This window comes from Rhinatrema bivittatum, chromosome 1 (genome assembly GCF_901001135.1).
Source record: "Rhinatrema bivittatum chromosome 1, aRhiBiv1.1, whole genome shotgun sequence".
Taxonomy (NCBI): Eukaryota; Metazoa; Chordata; class Amphibia; order Gymnophiona; family Rhinatrematidae; genus Rhinatrema; species Rhinatrema bivittatum.
The window spans coordinates 56,014,531-56,028,022 of record NC_042615.1 but is presented as its reverse complement, the minus strand read 5'-3'; the positions used below and the strand labels follow the sequence as shown (position 1 = coordinate 56,028,022).

The 13,492-nt window shown below is 45.7% G+C and overlaps 1 protein-coding gene across 1 annotated transcript in view; it reads left to right on the top strand.

The window, feature by feature from the left end:
* Positions 1-13,492, top strand: part of LRBA (LPS responsive beige-like anchor protein) — a 1,658,631-nt gene that overhangs the window by 240,622 nt on the left and 1,404,517 nt on the right.

Below are 13,492 nucleotides of genomic sequence, written 5' to 3'. Positions count from 1 at the left end.
ACTGAGTACCCCCCAGTAGCATCTACAAATAAAAGAACAGAAAACAGGGGAGGGGGAAGCAGCCTGGTGAAGAAACACAGTCAGGCCGGTACAGTACAGTACGCTCCGACGGAGCGCACTGTTAGCCTGCTCTTGGACGCGTGTTTTCCCTTACCCCTTATTCAGTAAGGGGAGGAAAACGTTCGTCCAACCCGCTGCACCTAATAGCACTGCACATTTTACTTTCAGAAATTAGCGCTGACCCAAAGGTAGGCGCTAATTTGTTCCAGCACCGGGAAAGTGCACAGAAACCCAGTAAAAACTGCTTTTCTCTGCACCCTCCGACTTAATATCATGGCGATATTAAGTCGGAGGTCCCGAAGAGTAAAAAAAAAAGTTTGAATTCGGCCCACGGCTGTCGGGCCGAAAACTGGACGCTCAATTTTACCGGCATCCGGTTTCCGAGCCTGTGGCTGTCAGTGGGCTTGAGAACAGACGCCGGCAAAATTGAGCGTCGGTCAAACCCACTGACAGCCGCTCCGGGCTAAAAGGAGGCGCTATGGATGCGCTAGTGTCCCTAGCGCCTCCTTTTCCCCGTTTCTACCACACCACCTAATTTGAATACTGAATCGCACGCGCCGGGAGAGCGGGCGTTTGTCCGCTCTCCCATGAACTTTACTGAATCGGCCTGTGAGTGAGGCTGAAGTGACTGGCTAGCTAGGTTCAGACTTCACAATGAGAGCTAATGAACAGATGCCATTAGAATAGTCTGCAGTGATCTGCTGGCAATCACAGTGACAACAGGGTGAGGGCCACCACTGGACTGAAACATGAGCTGAGAGGGAAACAGATGATGGAATGTTGGTGCTGACACAGTATGCCACCACACCACCCCAGAAAAAAAGTGCGGGTTAGAGGGACCGCAGCAGGTGCCTCAGTCACTAGAGGGGCTCAGTGGGAGTAAAGGTAGGGCAGCAGACTACTGCTGAACTGGCCAAGTAAATTGAGAGAGAGAGGAGGGCTGAGCAGTTCAAACTTCAAGCTAGCACCAAAAGAATGCACCTTTCAGAAGCTGAGCATGCTCTTGATGCTTCGTAACTGCAGGAGTCTGTGCCAGCAGCCCAAAGAAAGAGCATACAGCTAATTAGTGCACCAGGCTTCACAGCTACACTTAATTTCATTGGCCACTGACAAAACCACAGTAGATGAACTTTCCTTGCTGCCTTGATCGGGTTTTACAGTGTCTGGTTACCCAAGCTGTCTGCAGCATGACATAAGTTCTCAGTATCACCTTCACTTCCATTTCCCCCCTGCTACACACTGCTGCCACTCCAGTCTCTGATAAACTGTACCAGTACCCCTGGATAGGGTCATGCCTGTGGGGCCACCAGGACAGTGCATCCGCGTTCCTGTTTGTACTTTTGAGGTTGGTACTGTAAACTGAATCTGGTGCCCAGTTTCATCCAACTTTACAGTTGTTAAAACATAAGTCAGTGGATTATTGTCTTTTTTTTTTTTTTTACCTTAAACTCAACCCTATACAAGTAATCCACGAATTTGTCCACAACCGCCCACTTAAGGGCTAAGAACTCCAGTTTATGAGCAGGGTAGTTTCTCTGTTTTACTCAGACTGCAACTTGTGTAGGCCACAGGTCTTAGTCCTTCTGAATATTCCTGATATATAAAACTGCCCCTAAGCCCTCCAAGCAAGCATCTATATGCAGTTCATAGGGTTTGCCTGGGTCAGCCAAAGCAAGTACTGGTTCATTACACAGACACTGTATGATCCTTCTAAAGGCAACCTCACATTCTTGAGTCCATCTTACACTAAAGGACTCTGACACCTTGTAATAGTCCCTTTTGTCAGACACCCTATGCTTCTGCTTCTTGTTCACGGGTGGATAACCATGCATCAGCCCCAACAATGGAGTTAGTCTTTGAATAATATTGCACAAACTGTCCTTAATAACCACTAAACCCAAGAAAGGAACTTAACTCTGAGGTTGGCTGGACGGGGCCAGGTGGTGAGGGCAGCTGTCTTACCAGGGTCTGTGGCAACGCCCTCCATAGAAACAATATGCCTAACATTCTTGACCACAGCTTGACAAAATTTGCATTTGTTCAATGATAATTTTAGGCCACACTGTGCCGACCGAACAATTACCTTGAGTAGCCTTTCTTCATGCTCCTCTAGAATTTTCCCAAAGACTATCAGGTCATCCAAGAATACTAGCACTTCATTTTTTTTTCCAAATAATTTTTATTAATATTTTCAGGGGGTTCACAATCAGAAACAGCGACCCCCAATGCCGCTGGGGACTGTACATAATTCCGATCAGAAAGTACAGCAGCACACTAGAACTCAGAGACATAGTAAATCTAGCACAACGTACAGGCAGGTAAAAAGTGCATTAGGGTGAGCTATTCCCATCACGGACCTCCATTATAACAACCCCCTGCAGTGACCAGAATTGCACACAGTAGTCAAGGTGTGGTCAAACCATGGAATGATACAGAGGCATTATGACATTCTCCATTTTATTTGCCATTCCCTTCCTAATAATTCCTAACATTGTTTGCTTTTTTGATTGCCACAGCACATTGAGCTGACTATTTCAATGTATTGTCCACTATGACACCTAGATCTCTTTCCTGGGTGGTAACTCCTAAGATAGAACCTAACATTGTGGAACTGCAGCAAGGGTTATTTTTTCCTAAATGCATCACTTTGCATTTGCCACATTAAATTTCATCAGCCGTTTGGAAGCCCAATCTTCCAGTCTCGCAAGTCGTCCTGCAATTCATCGCAATCCACTTGAGATTTAACTACTCTGCATAATTTTGTGTCATCCGCAAATCTGATCACCTTACGCATTGTACCCCTTTCCAGATAATTTATAAATATATTTAAAAGCACCGGTCCAAGTACAGATCCCTGAGGCACTCCACTGTTTACCTTTTTCCACTATGAAAACTGACCATTTAATCCTACTGTGTTGCCTGTCTTTTATCCAGCTTGCAATCCATGAAAGGACATCACCTCCTATCCCATGACTTTTTAGTTTTCTTAGACTCTCATGCGGGATTTTGTCAAATGCCTTCTGAAAGTCCAAATACACCACACCTACCGGTTCACTCTCTACCCTCCTCTTCTTTTTGTCCAACTCAGTGCATTGCCATTCTTATAGCATCTGAAGGGCCAAGACCATCCAGTGGTCAAATTCCTCCTCTCCTGGTGGGATGGACTCAATTCCTGAGAATACTGCAGGCACTTCTCTAACACCTTCCCCATGGAACCAATCAGTGTGTCAGGGGAATAGGCTGGCTGTCCCGCCTGGGGTAGAATCCCTGCTATATCCTGCAGAGTTTTCCCTTCAGTTCTTAAGAGTGCCTTTAATTTTTCTTGCCAAGTACCTGGAGGCTGGGGTAAAACATCCATATCCTCACTTTGGCTGCTGGGGTCCCCTTCACTCCCCACAGTGACTGTAAGGGGTGGGTTGTTAAGATCTAAATCCATAGTTTACATTCTCTGTGCATCATCATAAAATCTCCCCCTAACTTTTACTTGCTACAACACCTGGAGTTCTTCTAGGGCCTGCTCAATGGTAGCTGACTCCATATCTTTGGGGACACCATTCACCAATATAACCCTTGACAAGGTAACCCCTTCACCTCTACACCAGTTTTTCGTCACCAATACAGCATTAGCATCCATTTTTCTCCAATCTGCCAGTCCTGTTCACAGTATGAAAAATCTAAATTAATCAAATCGATTCCAGCGGTATGCCTCCAAAAACTTATGTAACACCCCCTTGACCGCTTTCCTTGTGGGATGTTGGTGTTAGTGGATGGGATTTCCCTCCCTTCACCCCAGGAAAATACAAATGGGACTGTGAACAAGGCTGGCAGTATGTACAAATACATAAAGTTTTATTAGACTATGAAAGTATATATATTTCTATGTGACTATGTACATTGCTAATAGGATGTCAAACAGCACACTAATCTACTCGTCAGTAGGCCACACAACTATATACATTTCTACAAGATAGCAACAATATTTAATATTTGGCAGTTTGGGGTGGTTGTCCCCCACAGTATACCACTATATGGAATAGAAGAGACACTTACATTCCTGCTTAAGCAAATATTATCATTATCCTCCCCCTTTTTTTTCCCCAAGTCTCACCCATGAGAGAAGATGCAACTTCTGCTCTGCTGAGAGGTCCATGCCAATGCTGGGGTCCATGCCCACTTGAGTGACCTGACTCTACCTCCCAGTCTGTTGTTGAGGTCCACACCCTCCCAGGGGGGACATGATGCCACCTCCCGGTCTGCTGCTGGAGTCAGTGCCCTCCTGGGGACCTGACTCTGCCTCCTGGACTGCTGCTGGGGTCCACACCCTCCTGGAGGACTCGACTGCACCTCTGGGCCAGCTGCTGGGGTCCATGCCTTCCTAGGGAATCCACCTGCTCCTCTGGGCCTGCCGCTGGGGTCCTCTTGCTCAAGGGGGGAACCATGCCACCTCCGGATCTGATGCTGGCGTCCCCTAGCTCAGGGGGGACTGCTTGGTCTCTGGATCTGCTGGTCTTGTGCATCAAGAGATCAGCTTAGAGAAAATGCTACCTTCGTGAGATGTGTTAATACCATGAGGCCTGAACAGATGATGAGGCAGGCTCAATTTGGGCTTCATTTCTTCAGCCGCTAGTGGGATGGGGTTCACCAACAGGCACACTGGCCTCTGTTTTTTGGCCACTGGTGGGATGGGGTCCATTAGCATCGCACACAGCTGATTCTGGCAGGGCTTTGATGCTCTTTTTCTTTTCCTGCCTGTTGCCCTGCTCCGGATGTCTCTGCTGGCTGCTGACACCCAGATCAATATCACAAAGGCCCGCAAAGTCATGCCATTGTCGATTACATCATTGCAAGGTACTAACGGGCTGGAGATAAAAGGGTCTGGCCCATGGGCGTAGCTTACCCATCCCTGGAGAGAAGCCTCAGAAATGGGCTTAGGAGTAGTTTTGGCACAAGGAAGAAAAGGACAAGAATGACCAGTGGCCTTCAAAGAACGTCAAAGAAGATTAATGCTCAAGGGGAGAGAATATTCAAGAATTGAAAAAAGCTCTAGCAATTAAATGGGCCTTAGAGGCCTTCTGGAATTTCCTGTTGGGCTGTCATCTCATGCTTGCGGATCATACCCAGAATCCAATGGGAGGGTGATGTGGATTTTGGCTCTGCAGCCATTCAATAATAAAGTGCAACACGGAGCTGGGAAGGAGAATGCCAGTGCTGACTTTCTACCCAGAGAAGTGTCCCTGGTACAGGCTAGTGCTTAACCTGTGAAGGTTGAGTTGAGCAGGGGAGGTGTGAAGGAGTAAATAGAAAAGAGCCCCAGAATACTTTAAAGGGCCAGCTCTTGGTATCTTGCCTGATTCACCTTAAGGTTCAATCTAGAAGGGAATCCTAGTCACAGGGCTCTCCCTAGGAAAGGGAATAAGAGGAGGCCCTGGAGAGCAGGAGAAGGTAGACAGATTTGCCAAGACTGTTTGTTTGAACATGCTACTTAGAGTCTGCTGATATGAGAAGACTGCTGTTTTGCTTGTGTAAATAATATATTTTCTGTGAAGAAAAGGCTAGAATCTGGACTGCTCTGTCCTCAGATACCTTCCCAAACTGAAGATTGCTCTCCATGGTGTCAGAGACCTTTTTCAGACTGTCAGTTTGTGAAATTCACTGAAGCACTACTGCTCTCTGAGATCCAACTGACTAAATATTAAAACATTTAATAAGCAATACAATATTTAAGCTTCTTCAACCTCCTACAGAATGCTTGCTAATCATGATAACACTTTATTTTTCTTTTTAAGTAATTTGTACAATACATTGATATAATAGCATGTTTTTGCCAAATATTAACACAAATGCAATCACAGAATGAGTAGGAAATTCCTCTTTAACAAAAGCTGTTAGATAGCCAAGCAACTTGTATTAACATTTTATGTTAACCTAACAGTTTTTAACAGGATACAAAAGTATATTGCTTATCACAGCAACATCATAAGAACATAATATATGCCATACTGGGTCAGACCAAGGGTCCATCAAGCCCAGTCCTGTCTCCAATAGCAGCCAATCCAAGTAAAAAATACCTGACAAGTACCCAAACATTAAACAGATCTCATGCTACTAATGTCGACAACAAACAGTAGCTATTCTCTATTGATTAATAGCAGTTGATGGACTTCACCAGGAACTTATCCAAACCTTTTTATACCTAGCTACACTAACTGCCTTAACCACATCCTCTGGCAACAAATTTTATAGCTTAATTGTGCATTGAGTGAAAAAGAATTTTCTCAGATTCGTTTTAAATGTTACTTGCTAACTTCATGGAGTGCCCCCTAGTCCTTGTATTATCTGAAACAGTAAATAATGGTTTCACATTTATCCATTCAAGTCCCTTCATTATTTTGTAGACCTCTATCATATCCCCCCTCAGCCGTCTCTTCTCCAAGCTGAACAGCCCTAACCTCTTCAGCCTTTCCTCATAGGGGAGCCATTCCATGCCCTCTGTCATTTTGGTCGCCCTTCTCTGTACTTTCCTCCAGTGCAACTATATCTTTTTTTGAGGTGCGGCAACCAGAATTGCACACACTTTTCAAGGTAGTGTCTACCCATGGAGCAATTAGAGGCATTATGATATCCTCTGTTTTATTTGTCATTCCCTTCCTAATAATTCCTAGCATTGTTTGCTCTTTTTGACTGCCACAACACACTGAGCTGACTATTTCAATGTAATATCAACTGATGCCAAGATCTCTTTCCTAGGTGGTAGCTCCTAATATGGAACCTAACATCATGTAACTACAGCATGGGTTATTGTTCCCTATATGCATCACCTTGCACTTGTCTACATTATATTTCATCTGCCATATGGATGCCCAATCTTCCAGTCTTACAAGGTCCTCTTGCAATTTATCACAATCCGCTTGTGACTTTACTACTATGAATAATTTTGTCATCTGCAAATTTGATCACCTTATTCATCATACTTCTTTCCAGATCATTTATAAATATATTAAAAAGTATCAGTGCAAGTACAATTTACTTTTTTCCACTGGGAAAACAGACCATTTAATCCCACTGTTTCCGGTCTTTTAACCAGTTTGCAATTCACAAAAGGGCATCTCCTCCTATCCCATGACTTTTTAGTTTTCTTAGAAGTCTCTCATGAGGGACTAATACATCACATCTATCAGTTTGCCTTTATCCACATGTTTATTTACCCCTTCAAAAAAAACGTAGGAGATTTGAGGCAAGACTTCCCTTGGGTAAGTCCATGCTGGCTGTGTCCCATTAAATCATTTCTATCTCTATGTTCTGTGATTTTATTCTCTATAATAGTTTCCATGATTTTTGCTGGCACTGATGTCAGGCTCATTGATCTATAGTTTCCCGGATCTCCTCTAGAGCCCAGCTCAAATTATATCAGCTTGAGAGATTCAATGCAGCTCTTCCAGTGTTTGAGGTCCAACTTACTGGTTTTTAGGAGACCCCCTAGAAGATACTTCAAACTTTAGTAAATTCTTAAAGGGACCTCAGCAGAGCAGGGAAATCACAATAAGGATTATATATATGTGTGCACATATGTGTATATGTATTTTGTCATTCTCTTTATCCCAGGACAAGCAGGATGCTAGTCCTCACATATGGGTGACATCGGTAATGGAGCCCTATGTACGGAAAACTTCTTTAAAAGTTTCTATGAAACTTTTGACTGGCACCGGAGTGCCTACTGAGCATGCCCAGCATGCTATGATATTCCCTGCCACAGGGGTCTCTCTTCAGTCTTCTTTTTTCCGCGAAGCCGTTAGCATCGCGGGCTATTAGGAGTCTTGAGATGATTTTCACCTTGTACGAAATTTGAAAAAATTTGATCAGCCGCAGGGGTTTTTCGATTTTATTACCGGCGGTATCTTTTTTCTGTTATCGATTCCCGGCTGGGAGCGATAACTTTGGGGGTTTTTGCCATCGACGGCCGTCCGGCGCCATGGCCTCCGGCTTCAAAAAGTGCCCTAACTGCACAAGAACTATGTCGATTACCGACCCACATTTTGAATGTGTTCTTTGCTTAGGCAAAGACCACAACATTCAAATGTGTAAGTCCTGTGCTGAAATGACCAGTAAAGGTCGTCGTTTAAGGGCTGAGAAAATGGAGCAGCTTTTCTCCATACAGCTACTTCCACGGGCATCGACTTCAACGCAGTCTTCTCCATCGGCTTCCGTTCGCCAGCTTCTGTTGAAGAAAAAACATCCAGAAGCGGGAGACGCCTCAACTTCATCTCAGTCGATATCATCGAAAGCATTGACTTCTGGAAGCGAAAAACAAAAGGAGAAGCATCGCCATCGCCATCGACGGTGGCAGGAGATGATGACCGAAGAGACTTCCACAGGTACGGCCTCTCCGGCAAAGAAAACCCGGACGGAGACGGAGGCTCCAAGGCCTACTGCAGGGCGTTTCCCACCGATATCGGTGCCGGGTTCCGAACCTCCTCAGGGCTCTGAGGAGGTATCGGCATCGCCTCCACCGCCTCCCTCCACAGCTGCTCTGTTTTCACCAGCTGTGAGAGTGGAACTTGACTCCCTGATACGTCAAGCGGTGCAACAAGCGCTACGAGAGGCGATTCCACCATCGATGCCGATGCCATCACCGTCTATGCCCATTCCGACGATTCCGAAGTCACCGACGATGACAGCGGAACCGGAGACTATTCCTACCCCGGTACGGTCACCGATGCCGCGAACGCCTCTACCGATTCCTTCCTCGGTGCCAGCGACGCCAACACCGGTTCCACCGGGGGATGTCAACATCCTGCATCCAGTATTTAACAAACTGGACTCACTCCTGGACATTCTGACCAAACAACTACCAAAGGATCCAGTTCCAGGACCATCTGGTCTACCAAGGCTAGACCCAGTCCCATCGGGAGTACCAAGGCCTGTTAGGCCTCGCTCGCCTGTGCCACCACATCATGATCCTGGGGACTCTTCCTCTGAGTATTCTTCGGATGAAGAACTATTCTCAGAGCTCTCTCCACCGGATGACCATAGAAAATCTCCACCGGAGGACCTCTCATTTACTAATTTCGTAAAGGAAATGGCAGACACCATCCCCTTTCCTATCCAGACGGAAGTAGATGAGAGGCAGAAGACTTTGGAAGTCCTACAATTTGTGGACCCTCCCAAAGAAATGTTGGCAATCCCGGTACATGAGGTTTTTCAGGAACTACAGCACAGAATTTGGGAGCACCCAAGTTCTGTACCAGCAGTGAACAAGAGGGCTGAAGCCACTTACCTGGTACAGCCTACTCCAGGATTCCAGAGGTCTCAACTGCCTCACCAATCAGTGGTGGTTGAATCTGCCCAAAAGAAGGCAAAAAGGCAAAAATCCCATGCTTCCTTACCACCTGGAAAGGAAAGTAGATTCCTGGACAATTTAGGAAGAAAGATTTTCCAGGGTTCCATGCTGGTGTCAAAAATTTCTGCTTACCAGCTCTATATAAATCAATACCAAAGGAACTTGTGGAAACAGGTTCAGGAACTCACGCTTTCTCTTCCAGAACAGTTTCAGGAGTCATTCCAAAATATCATACACAAGGGCCTTGACTCGGGCAAGCATGAAGTTCGAGCAACTTATGATTGCTTTGAAACAGCAGCAAGATTGTCAGCATCAGGCATAGCTGCGAGAAGATGGGCTTGGCTGAAAGCCTCGGATCTTCGCCCAGAGGTTCAGGAGCATTTATCTGATCTTCCATGTCTGGGGGATAACCTCTTTGGGGAGAAGATTAAGGAAGCTGTGGCAACCTTGAGGGACCACACCGAAACCTTAAAACAATTATCCTCTCAGCCTCCAGAACCTCAAGTTTCTTCCAGGAAATTTCCCAGATGTGACACTCGCCGACCGTACTACCGTCCACGTCGGTACTATCCCCCAGCAGGTAGGCCAAGAGCCAATCGCCCAGCACAACGCCAACAGCCTAGGCAAAGGCCAACAAGACCTCAGCCACCTCCACAAACTACTACTACTTCTGGTTTCTGAAAAGCCCCAGAGAGCAGCAGCTTCATCAACCCGTTTCAGGAAACACCAGTAGGAGGTCGCATACAGTACTTCCACAACAATTGGACCTCCATCACCACCGACCAGTGGGTGTTATCCATCATAACTCACGGTTACAGGCTGGATTTCTTAACTATCCCAAAAGAAAATCCACCACTTCACTCTTACACAATAAATCAACATTCCATAATTCTTCAAACAGAATTATCCACCCTTTTGAGAGCCAGAGCTATAGAACCAGTCCCTGGGCCTCAAAAGGGCAGAGGATTCTACTCCAGATATTTCCTCATTCCAAAGAAAACAGGAGGCCTTCGACCCATTCTAGACCTCAGAAATCTCAACAAATTCCTGAGAAAGGAAAAGTTCAGAATGGTATCCCTAGGCACCATTCTGCCTCTTCTTCAAAGGGGAGATTGGCTCTGCTCTCTGGATCTTCAAGATGCATACGCTCACATCCCCATCTATCCTCCTCATCGCCAGTACCTGCGCTTTCGGATACTAAATCAGCATTTTCAATACAGAGTGCTGCCATTCGGCCTTGCATCAGCACCACGAGTATTCACAAAGTGCATGGCTGCAGCAGTGGCACACCTCCACAAGCGCAGAGTGCACGTGTTCCCTTATCTGGACGATTGGCTCATCAAAAGTCAATCAAAAGAAGGAGCTCTCACTTCTCTCAAGCTCACCATCCAAGTGCTTCACTCCTTGGGATTCCTCATCAACTACCAGAAATCCCATCTATCTCCAACACATCTGATACAGTTCATAGGTGCAGAACTAAACACTACACTAGCAACGGCTTTTCTTCCAAGAGACCGTGCGCAAACACTTGTCCTGTTGACTCACAATCTTCGCAAACCATTCCAGGTAACCACTCACCAATGCCTCATTCTTCTAGGGCATATGGCTTCCACAGTTCATGTCACTCCCATGGCCAGATTGACCATGCGCCTACTGCAATCGACACTCAAAGCACAATGGATACAAGCCACTCAACCAATGTCTACTCCCATTCATATCACACCAGAACTCAGATCTGCACTCCTCTGGTGGACATCAATGGGCAACCTACTCAAAGGCCTACCTTTCCAGCAGCCAGTTCCACAAGTGACTTTGACTACAGATGCATCCACCTTAGGATGGGGAGCACACATTGGTCATCTAAAGACACAGGGCAAGTGGACTCAGCTCGAAGCCTCTTTTCAAATAAACTTCCTAGAGCTTCGAGCTATACGCTATGCGCTTACATGCATTCAAGGACTGCCTATCACACAAGACTGTTCTAATCCAAACGGACAACACAGTAGCCATGTGGTACATCAACAAACAAGGAGGGACAGGTTCTTATCTCCTTTGTCAAGAAGCAGCACAGATTTGGGACTGGGCCCTCACACACTCAATTTTTCTACGAGCCACCTACCTAGCAGGCATCCACAACACAGTAGCGGATCGCCTCAGTCGTCAGTTCCAACCGCACGAATGGTCCTTGGATCCAGCAATTGCATCCAAGATTTTCCAACGCTGGGGTCAACCGACAATAGATCTCTTTGCATCTCAACTCAACTACAAAGTGAGCAATTACTGCTCTCTCCTCTGGCAACAAAACAGCCTACCAAAGGACGTGTTTGCTCGCCATTGGAATTCAGGCCTGTTATACGCGTATCCACCGATACCACTCATAACCAAAACATTAGTGAAACTACAACAGGACAAGGGAACTATGATACTCATAGCCCCATATTGGCCTCGACAAGTATGGTTCCCCACACTGCTAGATCTCTCAGTCAGGGATCCAATTCGCCTGGGAGTAGCTCCCAATCTCATAACTCAGGAACAGGGTCAGTTGCGCCATCCCAACCTTCAATCCCTGTCCCTGACAGCATGGATGTTGAAAGCTTGATCTTACAACCTCTCAACCTTCCATCCGCTATATCTCAAGTACTTATAGCTGCACGTAAACCTTCCACTAGAAAGAATTATTCCTACAAATGGAAACGGTTTACGCTGTGGTGCACTCAGAAAGATTTAGATCCTTTCACTTGCCCCACTACCTCGCTACTAGATTACCTTTACCACCTCTCGGACTCTGGTCTTAAGACATCATCTGTAAGGGTACACTTAAGTGCAATCTCAGCTTACCATAACAAGCTGGGAGATGCATCTATCTCCACACAGCCTCTCGTCAGTAAATTCATGAGAGGCCTAACTCACATTAAACCTCCAGTTCATTCCCCAAACATACAATGGGACCTGAACGTAGTACTCACTAGACTTATGCGTTCTCCATTTGAACCCATAAATACTTGTGACCTTAAATACCTTACGTGGAAAACGGTATTTCTCATAGCCATTACATCAGCCAGAAGGGTCAGTGAACTACAAGCACTAGTCACATACGAACCTTTTACAAAGTTCCTCCATGACAGGGTAGTCCTCCGGACACATCCAAAATTCCTTCCTAAGGTTGTCACGAAATTTCACTTGAACCAATCAATAGTTTTACCTACATTCTTTCCTAGGCCTCACTCTCACCAAGGAGAAAGAGCCTTACACACTTTGGACTGTAAGCGTGCGTTGTCCTTCTATTTAAACCGCACTACAGCCCAAAGAAAATCCAGTCAGCTGTTTGTTTCCTATGATCCAAACAAGCCAGGTAAAGCAGTGGGTAAGCATACTCTGTCAAACTGGCTAGCAGATTGCATACAATTTTGTTATGAAAAAGCAGGCCTTACTCTTCAAGGGCGAGTAAAAGCACACTCAGTAAGAGCGATGTCAACTTCAGTAGCACACCTACGCTCTGTACCTATTCTGGACATTTGCAAAGCAGCAACATGGAGTTCTCTTCATACCTTTGCAGCTCACTACTGCTTAGACAAAGAAGGAAGACAAGATTCAGCCTATGGACAATCCATCTTAAAGAACTTGTTTCCAGTGTAATCCCAACTCCTTCTACATCCAACCTGCTGTGATTTCGGCTGATTCATTTCAATAACAATACCTTACGGTTACTTCAGCACAAAATGACTCAGCCTCTAGCTTGCTAATCACCCATATGTGAGGACTAGCATCCTGCTTGTCCTGGGATAAAGCAAAATTGCTTACCTTGTAATAGGTGTTATCCCAGGATAGCAGGATGTAGTCCTCACGAAACCCACCCGCCACCCCGCGGAGTTGGGTCTGATACGTTTTATTATTTTATTTTTAGCTAACGCTTATTGCTACAAAACAAGACTGAAGAGAGACCCCTGTGGCAGGGAATATCATAGCATGCTGGGCATGCTCAGTAGGCACTCCGGTGCCAGTCAAAAGTTTCATAGAAACTTTTAAAGAAGTTTTCCGTACATAGGGCTCCATTACCGATGTCACCCATATGTGAGGACTACATCCTGCTGTCCT